This window comes from Tubulanus polymorphus, chromosome 2 (assembly GCF_964204645.1).
Source record: "Tubulanus polymorphus chromosome 2, tnTubPoly1.2, whole genome shotgun sequence".
NCBI lineage: Eukaryota > Metazoa > Nemertea > Palaeonemertea > Tubulaniformes > Tubulanidae > Tubulanus > Tubulanus polymorphus.
In genome coordinates this window covers 334,401-347,627 of record NC_134026.1, presented here as the reverse complement: position 1 = coordinate 347,627, position 13,227 = coordinate 334,401, and positions in this window count along the sequence as shown.

Here is a 13,227-nt window from a genome sequence, read left to right as displayed (position 1 = left end):
TCAGTTCATTCATTGTGTTAATGATGATCCTGAGAGTAATTTCAACAATGATGAAATATACCCTCAGTTCATTCATTGTTTTAATGATGATCCTGAGAGTAATTTCAACAATGATGAATTTACCCTCAGTTCATCACATTCTAAGAAGATGTTACTATTTTATTCAGTGAAAATCTCCGAACCACATAAAAAAAGGAGATCTTAAACGGGATTATTGATTAATATACCCGAGTGTAACTTATCATAAGATAAATTGACCCTCAGTTTATCAGAGGTTTACACTTTATTTAAGTTAACAGCTATAGTTAAAACTTAATCAACTTGACCTAAATGAACTAAAACTTTAACTAAATTAGACTTAAATCAACTGGAACGAATCAAATTCATAAACAGCGAAAATTACTAAAATAACTAAACAAAAACCAACTAATCTAAACTAAGGTTAACTTGAAACCAAAGTTTTAATATCTAGTTCAAAACGCACTAGTGATTAATCATAAACATCATGCTCACAATTTAACAAGTCCCAGTTCCACAGTTATGCAACAAATATGTATTTAAATTCTTGTATCCAAATCAATCTGTGGAACTGAGTCCTGTATTGTATGGAACGAGATAAATGAAAAACAATCTGAGTGTATTTTTCATATGATGTTTTCAGTCATACATTTTCATGATATGACATCAAATTAAAAATTAAAAATTTCATACGACGGGACGCTGAAAATATCATATGAAAAATACACTCAGACTGTTTTTTATTCATCGCATTCCATGATAGTGAAACACCAACTGAAAATGAGTAGATAATTCACTGAATTAATAAAAATTGAAAAAAACTACAAGAAAAAAGGTAAAGAAAGTATGAGAAAACGTTCTCAATCACATTTCATATTTACTAAGCCTATATCAACTACGAGTAAAAGCTCTTTATGCGTGCACTATATACAGCATGGGCCTTTTATATAACCACTATTTATATCTGTGTTGTGGACCACGTAATTGTGTCAAAGAGTATTCGGTGATAAAACCTGGACCTTCAGTTATTCCATTCTCATGAAATCACTGGGGTTCGAATATACACAGTGATAGTCAAATATAAAATATTTCATTAAATTGATCTTTTAGTTAGTATTGAAATACAAATAAATCATTGTTCTAAAAGGAATATATACAAATAAAATAGTTTTTAAATATAAAAAATAAAATAGTTTTTAAATATAAAAAATAAAATAGTTTTCAAATATAAACAAAAAAATAGTTTTTTAAATATATACAAATAAAATAGTTTAAAAAGATACTTTGAGATAAAATACATACAAATGAAATAGTATAAAATTCAGATAAAATAGTTTTTAGATATCATAGGTATTTTAAAATTCAGATATAAAATAGTTTCTTTAATAGATTAAAATACAGATAAAATAGTTTTAAGATATCACAGGTGTTTTAAAATTCAGATATAAAAATAGTTTCTTTAATAGATTAAAATACAGATAAAATAGTTTTTAGATATCACAGGTGTTTTAAAATTCAGATATAAAATAGTTTCTTTAATAGATTAAAATTCAGATAAAATATTTTTTAGATATCACAGGTGTTTTAAAATTCAGATATAAAATAGTCTCTTCAATCTTTTTAAAATTGAGATAAAATAGTTTTACATATTATAGATACTTTAAAATTGAGATAATTTAAAATACTTTCTACAATTGTCCTAAAAATACGGGTAAAATAGTTTTTAGAGTGTTTTCAGAATTACTAGTTTAGAAGTATCAATGAAATGTTTGCAGATATGAATATTTCATAATTCATACCAATGAAATAGATTTAGATGGATCTTGATCAATCATAATATCAAACCAAAACATCATTGAAAGAATCCAATAATAGCGATAATAATTCACATAAAATATGATTTTGGGCAATAGTAAAAATGAAACCAGGAAAATAATTAATGATATTTCGCAGATATTCAAAAACCGTAATTAATTTTGAGAACTGGAATGAAATCTTCAACAAGAGATATATTAGGAAAAATTCAAACTTTTGGAAAGTTAAGATTAGGAAGTTTGTAGTAAATTGGAATTTCAGCACTGAAGGACTCAAAATTTAGGAACTTTGTTCTATCTTGGAACGTGAGAAACTGGTACCACAAAAATACAACAAACTGTTCGACATGAGCAGTATGACCGGGTCTCAGTCAGTAGAAATCTATTGATGATGCTGGTTTTAGTTTGGATTTTGTGACCTCTTCACAACAATAATTGCAAAATGGCTGAGAAACTACAAATAGCCTCTTTTCATATAATCAATTAGTAGGTTATATCACATACTTTGATACAACTTATGCAGTTTTTGGGGACGAAGGAAGCACCTGAGAACCTGATCTGATTAACAACCATATGAATGATCGACCTCTTGAAAACAACTTCATCCTCGATTTCTTAAATCTATTGATAATTCACTCTCAACAGCCTTAATCTGACGTGTGTTTTATGCATTGCTCGCCTACATGGAAACAATTCCACGCTGTATCAACCATATTTCAATGGCTAAACGCAATTCCTGCAATTAGGAGTTACTTTATCAGAGCGGTGTCTATTACTGAGTTGATCGATTGTTATGAACTTAACAATTTTCCTTTTAGACCATCTCCTCTATCATATCTCTCTAAACTCCTCTCTCTCTCATATCTCTCTAAACTCCTCTATCATATCTCCATAAACTCCTCTCTCATATTCCCTGAACCTCCTCTCTCATACCTCCCTGAATCTCCTCTCTCATATGCCTTATTGATTTCAACAAGAGATTAATTAAGACTAATTAATAACAAGAATTTTGAACTCAACCCTTGATCCTGGTGATCCTTAGAATCAGTAGAGATCAATATCAATCTATAAAAGCCAATCACTGATGTGATAACAACAAACTTTCCAATCCAAGATCTTTATTTTATACTTTCTTTATCAGAGATTCTTAATCATTGCATTTTTGCAGATTTTTGCATTTTTCTATTCTATCCTATGTTCAATTATGAACTCATAAATTCATGCATTGATCACCGATCCAGATGGTGATGGTTTCACACACAAGAAATGTAATGAAATTGATTACCGTAGTCTTTGCTGTGGTTTCCTTTCTTGTGCAATTTTTAATCCAGGCAATCTCATGTATATAAATATATATTCCTTTTCCTTATGAGTAAACATTTTAAATCCTTCCGATCACATGTGAAGGATTTCCCTCCGTTGTTGAGCATTAGATATTAACATTTCAATCATTCAAGTTTTCACATCATATTAAATTAATCTTTAATTCTGTAATTAGAAAAACAAGTATGTTAATAATGATATAATAGTTTTACACTTGACGTATAAACGTCATAGTATTTGGGGGGAGGGGGCAACATGGAACATTGAACAATGTTTCAATGTAGTTTCCTAAGGAATCGCATTATGTGAAACATAGCTGTTCCTTCTCCATGTTATTTTCAGCTTCATAAGGAAACGCATTATGTGTGAAACATAGCTATTCCTTCTCCATGTTCCGATAGTTTGATAAGGAATCACATTATGTGAATCAATGCAGTTCCTTTTGATTTGAAAAATCCACTTTTTCAAACTCCGTAGGAGTTATTGTAGAAATCGATTCCCTGTCTCCTAAGAAGGCTACTGCCACAATCAGGTGGTATGGATGGTTACTGCTGCAAAGTAGTGGCAAGGATGGTTTATATCCCGAAAGACATTTGAAAAGGCCGACCATGGTATTAGAATTGATGACTCCTAAGAAGGCTACTGCCACAATCAGGTGGTATAGATGGTTACTGCTGCAAAGTAGTTGCAAGGATGGTTTATATCCCGAAAGACATTTGAAAAGGCCGACCATGGTATTAGAATTGATGACTCCTAAGAAGGCTACTGCCACAATCAGGTGGTATAGATGGTTACTGCTGCAAAGTAGCGGCAAGAATGGTTGATGCTTCAGCATTGTGAGAAGCACAATGAACCTTAGTTAATAAGGTATGGTAAGAGTTAATGCAAAAATGGGGAAAATAGAGTGGAACACAGTGGGACGTACAGTCAAAAAAAATAAAATGATTTAAAAAGTTAATGAATGGGATGATGGACAAAAATTTTTTTTTGTCCAAAAAATAAATAAAGGGATGAAATGATAATGAATTTTTTTTATTTTATTTTTTAAATTTTTTTGGAGAAACCGTAAAAACTCCATAAAAGCAATGATTATATAAAGGTCTGGTTTTTTATTTTTATATTTTTTTATAAAAGTAAGGGAGGACTGCACGCCCACTGGTTCAAGGAGTGTTGACAGATATTTGACACTGCGCGAACTGCAGATCGACGAAGGAGTAAGGAAAGCGGAGTTTCAAGAAGTGCCGATCTGCAGACGTGCTGGGCTGATGTTGTTGCCCGGGTGATGGCGAGTGAAGGGGCTGATATTATACTATTGTGTTCGCCGACGTTTTACTAATTGATATTTTCCTTTAAAGGCCCCTTCAACATCGCGGAGCATTCTAATAGGATCTTTATATTCGATGTTTCGTGACCAACCAGGGCCGCGCGCGATGAGCTCGACAGCGGGGGAAGCTGGTGGCCCCGCTGGAGCGCCCGATGTCGATGCCTGGGCGGGCGTATTATTATTTTCGTAATCATCATCACTTTCTTCATCTTCAAGTCTTCTTTTTCTATTTCTTGTATTATTTGATCTAGTTGTTGTAGTAGTACTAGTCGCAGTTGAAGTAGGTGGTCGTGGTCGTCTTTTCTTAGTAGTGCTAGTAGTGGTAGTAGTAGTAGAATTAGTAGTAGTAGTAGGTGGTTGTCGTGGTCGTCGTGGTGGTCGTGGTGGAGTATCGCGAGTTGGTGGTGTTGCGGGCCCTGGTGGTGTTGCTCCAGGAGTGGCGAATTCCTCCTCATCACTGCTCGCCTCCTCAAAATTTGGTTGCGGAGGTGGGGGAGGACGAGCTGCACGCTTGCCTTTGTTTTTTGGTTTCGGACGCCCCGAACCTATTGAGTAATTTATTTCTTTTGTCTTTCGACGGGGCGACCGACGCAGTGAAGGCGTCTGAAGCTGTGGCGCCTCTGTCGGGGTCACCACTGCAGGGGCGACCTCCTGCTCCACATTTACGGGAGAAGCAGGGTCCACCTCCTGCAAAGGAACCAACTCAAAAGGTGGAATGATTTCTGGAGGAGTTGGTTCCTTAGGCCCGCAGAGAGATACACACCTTGTATAAATGTCTTTAAATTCTTGAAGTGCTCTGCGGGCTGCTTCAGACTGGTCGTGGTTGATAGAGTCTATGATGTCTAAATCTGGAATGAAAAAAAAAACATTAAGGATCATGCATATTACACATAAATGACATGCTTGCATATAATTATCGTATTTCTAGATATTAACCTATAAAATGATGCAGTTATCCAATAGGTGAATGTGACGTGATGGAAGAACGAACAAAGTTGGGTAAGAAGGGTCATTTGAATGTTTGGAAGCAATCGTAAGCTTATTTTGTGAGAAGTGATCATGTCACTGGTTGTACGATATGGTTGTACGACTAACGCTGTTGTAACTTCACTTTTTACCGCTCTCATAATTTGCATCATCCATTACATAATAACGATAAGTCGACAGTATATCATCAGCTGATAATTGAATCTTTCAACACAATTTTTAATAATGGTATTTTTATGTCTTATATACTTATATGTTTCAGAACCAACGCTGTATGTGGACGGGTACTTTGCTAGTTGCTGGCGACTAACACTTTTGTTAATTCATAACTGGAACTACTGATTGTAATAAATTACATCCTACAATTACCGACAATCAATTTTGGTAGCAAATCATGAATCAAAAATACACTTGATTTGTCTGGGGGGTGATGACGTACCAGGTTCCAGGTGACAAAAACTGTACATTATAATGAATAATCAATGGAATTGTTACCCATGACCCTTGTTTTCAAAATCTGGGAACCTCTTTGGAATAACACGCATGATAACTTTTCATTTGTCAACCGATTGAAATGGAAACTTTGCAACGATAAAAGATCTAATTTAAAACAGATGTCACGCTGTAAACAAAAAATTGATCGATAATCCCTTTTATTCAGTAATTACTTTTCAATTGGATGAGTGAAAAATTTGTCCACACTTCAGAAATCTATTCAATCATTTTGTAGAACACTTTTTGATTGCATACAGGGCCACACTCCATCCACGATAAGTGGGAGAATTTGCATTTTATTTCCCCTGAACATGAGGCAAGTGTGTATAACATATTATATTTTGTCAAAAATGAAGATAAAATTATGACTGATTTTTTAATATTTTATTGTTTAAACTATTTACAGCATGAATTAAAACAGAAAAACGACATAAATAATTTCACTTCGCTGAATCTAAAACCAGTAAAAACCATTTCACACAACACTGCCCACTACTGCACCTTCAGAAACAACACTCACTACAAATATAATACATTCATTTTGAAGAACAATATTTAGCTATCAACACAAATGGCTGTAATTCATTCATTGTCAGCAATAGGCCTATCGGTACTCCACATATTCATTGCATAACTTACCTAGAATGTATAATTCATCTTACACCAACGATTGATTTATTCAGATCAACAAAATTCCATGCACAGCCATTTTAAAGTGGTATTCATTATGCAGTAGACTCTGCCTAATCCGCTACAGTTTGGCACCTTTATTTTCATACCTAATTAGGCAGTTACCGGTTTTTAAGAATTGCAAAAATCAATTGATGAAAAGATTTTTTGAACCTAATAGCGGTCAAAATGATCAATTTCTTTGTATTGTATACAATCTGACCATGTAGTGAATCCCCAAATTGATTCTCTAACTTTTTCAGTGCCCAGTCGACTTTCGTCTACAGATTATTTCAGGTCGTACAGTGCCCTGTCGACTTTTATCGACATTTCTTATAGCAGTTTAGTCGCATAGAATTCAGCGGAGAAACCTGCCGCTAGATGGCTTGATTAAATGTTAGTAAGTTTTTATGCTGCGTTTTTGTGGTGTTGCTATTCAAAATATTTGAGTTTTTTGCGTTTGAAAGTAGCGGGTACTTATCCGGAGGTCACGTGATTTAATTATTAGCTCATTTACTAATTATAATTACCCATAAAATATATATTTGTGACCGTAGACATAGAATATTCCATTGTCAGCTTTTAGCTGAGGCTACATACCCAATTTGTTCATTTTGATACATGAAATTTAGGGGGTTATCAAATAAATAGGTCACCGATTATAATTCATGCAAATTAGCTCATTTGCATAGGACGTCACTTTCAGTAAGAAAAATTACCACCAAAATTATCCAAGGGTCATTCATACCCTACAAACTTTTCAATTACCATAAAGCTTTATCTCTTACAGTTTTCACTCTACGGAGCTCCAAAGTTTCTATTGATTTTCCTACTTTTTAGGTAACAATGATGGGCACTCTGAGGGTTTTTCTCTTATTACACATGGGCACTGAAAGAGATAATATACTAGACACAAGTCCTTCAATAGACTGGACATTTCATGTTTCTTTATCCCGCAACAATTTCCTACAATTCAGTTCATTTGTGATGTCCTCTTTGAGTAATGGAAATTATGACCAATTTAAGTCATGCGTGTGCATTAATAGAACATAAGGCCTAATCACTAACAGCAAAAATAAAGATGTTCTCATGTTTTTATGTATTTTTGCTAACAGAGATAGAAGGTTGATAGTACATACATGTATTCTATAATATAGGCGAACAGCCATTACAGTTTACCGGTTCAGGCAGAGAATAAACGGAAATGAAGTCAACATTTACGGGATATGGGAAGCATTCTGGGAAACCACGTCGTCATGGATTCGAACCTTAGTTCAAATTTTAGTTCCAAAATGGTGATATTTCCTTCGAGTTCTGCACATTTCCCTATGGATTCTGCTAAGTAAGTCTAATTCATTTTCATTTCATGACAAACAGAAAAACGACACAAAAAATTTCATTCAAATTTCTTCTTTATTTTCTGTATTTTCATCATCAATCAAAAAACTTTTAATTTAAGAAACAACCACCAGGTGTAAAAACCATTTCACACGACACAGTCCACAGCTGCAACTTCATACAATTAAATCGATTCACTACAAATTATAATAAGATTTTTATCTATAAAAATCAAACATCATTAAACAGCGAACAATAAACGATATTTAGAATTTAGGCCTATTTCACATGAATTTATTAAGTATTTCAAATAAGTCACAACTTACCCTTCAAATATAGAATCATTCAGTGGAATAATTCACTATAAATACAGCTGCAACGGTTTACAGAAAAACAATATGGAATGTCCACGTTGAACTTGTAAGGTGTAAAACAGGATAGACCTAGATAAATGTTAGGCCTGGATAACGGTAGAGGAAATACTTTTTATGGTTTTAAGAGAATAAAAGAATTCTGAAAATAAAACATTTAGTCAAAGGGTAGGCCTATCTGAAGAACAGCTAGAGTAAATTTGATAAAATCTGTTCTCAGAACCAAATGAATCACACAGTTACTGATAAAACAGTGGTCCGGGTAATGAATAAACTGTGGTCTGGATACTGACTAAACCACTGTATGGGACCGTATGCTTTCATGCAGCTGAAAAGTAGCTATATTTTTTTCAGATTTTCGCTATATTTATTTTGATTGAATATTTCAGAATTTTGGATAGATCGATCTGTATATATAGTACTTATGGTATATTTCATGTTGATTTTCCTACACAAAGTTGGTGCGACCTAATTAAAATCAGACGAATATAAAGAGGAAAGTTAAAAGATAAAGTGAATGTTGACGTTCTGACAAAAAGAGGAAGTATAAATCAAAAATAGCGATTTTGTTAATGATTCCTTCAGTACAGAGATTAGAGTGTTACTGGCACTTATCCGATCCAGTGGCAACATCTGTGCTAATCGCAACTTCCACTCACACCGTCCGATCGCACACCGTCCATGAGATGATAAGCTGATATTTGTGTAGTTTTTAATAAAGAAATAAAGCAGCAATTCAGTTTAGTAAAGAATCAATGGATTGCACATCGTCACTTCGTCAGCTCTCTGCAAAACTTCATTCCTTGTCACAATCAACAGTAGTATTATTTTCATGGATGGGTGAGCCCTCTGAAGGTGAAGCCATTCGGGCAGAACTGAAGAAACAACAACAACAATGTTTATCATCGATATCTAAAAAAATGTTGAGAAAAATGGAGCACTCCTCAAAGAAGATATCGACGAAAAACAAGTTACAGTTCTCGAATCGTTGCTGGAGGAATCTAAAGAAACGTACAAGAAAATTTTAGTGATAATCGAGAGAATTGAAGCAACTTTAGTCTAGAATCCGCAAGCGATGAGGATTATAAAAAAGAATCGACAGAATTTGTCGACCACCGAACCACCACAAGAACAGTGCTACTTGATTTATCGATCAAAAGGATGCTGAACCTATCAAAAAGAAATGGAAAGTAACATCATGATTCACACACCATGTAAAAAAGATATGTCGATTGAGGACAAAGTAACGAAAGGAAACGTTCTGTCAAAATGATCATCGATATTTGATCCTTTGGAGCTTAGCAGGATCGTTGCACCATGAAAGCCCTTATGATTAAGCAATGGACAGAGAACATTGAAAGGGATGAAGAGTCAAAACGGGCGAATGGACGAAATCAGAAATTCCTTCGAACGTAGTAACGAAATAGCGATGGACAATAGCAGTGTTTTCAATAACAGCCAGGTCTCGGGTCTCAGACCCGTCTGTCGTTTTTTAAGGACCCACCTGTTTTTTCAAACCGACTTTCGTTTCAGGGACTGTGACATTATGGGATCCTCCTGTTTTGGGACCTGGCTTCTTAATTTCTTACTAAAAACACTGGATAGACAAATATTGGTCGACAAATATTGAAAACATTCGTACACAATAGAGTGGAAAAGATAAAAGCGTTAACAAATGTTTCTGATTGGAATTACCTCAAAACAGCTGAAAATATTGCATAAATTCTTTCTAGGGGGTGCCGTTGGTGAAATTCATCGATTTGGACCGGATAACTGGTCCGAGATATTAAAAATGTGGGATGCTGACTGATAACAAACATGTAAACCTCCTATAAGTAAATGAAGAGATGTCTAATGATTTCACGCAGAAACTGCAAACGGACATCTGCCAATGGACACCTGCCAACAGACACCTGCCAACGGACATCTGCCAATGGACACCTGCTGCATGATCGATGCAGAAAACTTCAACTTGTACAAGAAATTACTGAGAACTTCAGTCTGCAACTGTTGAGGACAGAAATCAATCTACTTCCGTACAAGAACAATGAAAATGACGAAATAGTCAATCCGAAACTTCAATCAAACGACCGCACATAAGGATGATTGAAACTGAACAATGATGTTGTAGACGATTCATCGATGAATAAGTGTCAGTTAATGCAGGCCTCAAAATTGGAAAAATCAGACCTGGAGCAAAAGCATTTCATTTTACTAAAGACCATCAGCAATTTAGAATCCCAATTTGCCTCTGTAATTCTAAAAGCTCGCCCAATAACCCGAGATAATTTAATTCACTGATTAGTCAATTAGTTTGCCTTAATTGAGGATGTAAGAGGCTGAAAAACACTAAGCACAAGAGTTGCCACACCAATGTGCGATAGTGCTGTGTTTACTCATCGCCATAGACATATGAAGTTAGATAAATAGGTCAAGTGGCAGCACTCTTATATTTTACTAGCAAACTACCCGTCCGCCAAGGAATCTTGGGTGTTAGTAAAAGCTCACAGATACATCATTGAAGAATTCTATGGCAGCTGGGCGTTATTATGGCAACAAATGTAGGCACAGACGGGATGATCTGCTCAGCTAAAGTAAGAACCACGTCCTGCGGAAGGTCACAACTAGAGTGACTCAGTACGAGGCGCTAACCATTGACCGTAATAATGAATCCGTTAGAAATAAATCGTGTATAAACTGTATTCACCGCAAGGCCGCAATATCTAGGATTCGCCACCAAATTAGACGATGAAGGTTCCGACTATGAGCCGAGCTATTCTCATCAAACATAATATCCTAGTTTAGATCTAGTATAAACATTGAGTGGGTGTGGCTTGAGACTAGTTCACAGATAAGCTCATGATAGCAGTCGTGAGATATACCTCCTTCCCGCCATAATCTCGGGATCTCAAACTGTTGTGAGCAACTACCTACAGATACGAAGAATGAAAAATAAATCAAAAATAGTGATCCTGAATTTCCTGACGATTGATGAATGATTAATAAAAAGAAAATCACATGTTTTCGGATCCTGGAGTCAAAGAGAAAAAAGAAAGTACCGTAAAGTACTAGTGCTACTTTTCAGCGGTATCTAAAAAGTTGGTCCCATTATGTGACAGGTATCTGGATACGGATTAAACAGCTGTCCAGTTTTTGACTAAACTATCAGCTAAACTGCAGTCCAGTTATTGGCTAAACTATGGGCTAGTTACTGATTAAAATATGGATTAAACTCCAGTTTGCTTACTGACTAAATGGACTGAACCGATCAAACATAAATCCGGATTTTCTATGAAGTGCATTGGTCTGAAGGCCTAGACAGTTTTAACTAATTATGTCGTAACTTATCTCTATTGACTGGACACAGCATTCACATGAATAACATGATGAATATATCACAATTTCGATGATATTTGAAACCGAAACCAGAAACCAGGAAATGAGGAAATGAAGTTACTCCCTCAAGTTTATTCACATCCACCAGAGCCTCTACTCACAATTCAATTCAAAATTTATTCACCATTAGATATGTTAACAAATTCAATCGAGTTTAAGAGTGGTGACAAAATTTCATCATTCGTCAAAATGAAAAATTTATACTCGAACATTTGAAATTTGAAATAGAATAAGAGACTAGAAACATAAAATTATATTTTCAAAATAAATTAAATCAGTGTGAGACATAAATTGATGTTCCCGAAATAGAGTTTTGAAATTTAGGAAATCCAACAATGCGGAGATTTGAGATGAAATAACTTTGAATTAGAGATCAAATATTTTAGATGTTGGAAATCAAATAATTTGAGATGCTTGTCAAAAATAACCGAGAATTTGATGAAGAAGAGTTTGTACTTACTCAAATCAAAAAACGCGCCGAGGGATTTAGCGTCCAGGGTCAGGACCTCGGCGCGTACTAATTTTAGAACTCCCAAGAAAATGTTTGTTGACATGGTGTCCTGTTGAGTTGTAATATATATATATAGTTGTAGTTGTGGTATTCGTAGTTTGGTAGTTGGAATGTTCAATCGGTGATGTTGTCTTGCTGCTGCCGCTGGTTATATTAACTGCTGCTGTTACTGCAATGTAAAACAAATGTTATTAAAATCAAGAAATTCGAAAATTATTGATTCTAAGAAATAGCTAGCTCGAGTTTATATCAAATAATAATAATTAAATTATTGGGCATTATTATTTTCTAGATATTAAATATAGAAGCCACAAGAATTAAGTTGAACGACGATTCGAATGAAAGGTTTCTATGGATTTGAGTCATGGTTGAATAGACTGAGCTGTCTGTGTATTACACCTAGGCATGTCAACTAGCCGCTTTAGCGCGTAGATCTGAACAGCAGTAAAACTGCTTCCGAAAATTTCATAAATAAAATTAATAAATTTCCTCAATAAAATCACAATAACGTCTTCATTATTACGAGAGCGAAATTGCAAATCAAATGTTGCAACTTGTTTCTAAATGTTAAAAACACCATTTGGACAATTTATGGCAAAAGGAACGTCAAAATGGAAATGTCATAATTAAACACCTATATAATATAATCCGAACTTTCGGAACTCTTGAAATTGTCTTACATAAAGCCGTATGCGAAACCTAAGGTCTATATGTATAAAATTTACAAGTAAGATTGATAAATAAATTTGGTCGAAAGAATTAAATAAAATGGATGACGTTTGCTTACCTGAGAAATGGCCGAACTGGAAAGAGGGATCAGCTGACCTGAGTTTTTATACTGACAGTGTGACGTCACTGATCCTGACCAATGAAAAGTACCAATATTACCGCCAAGTTTAAGAAATAATTATCTGATGGGATTCGAACCTGATCAACGCCACAAAAAATTCCATTTGGTTCGAATGCACGCAAATTCAATTA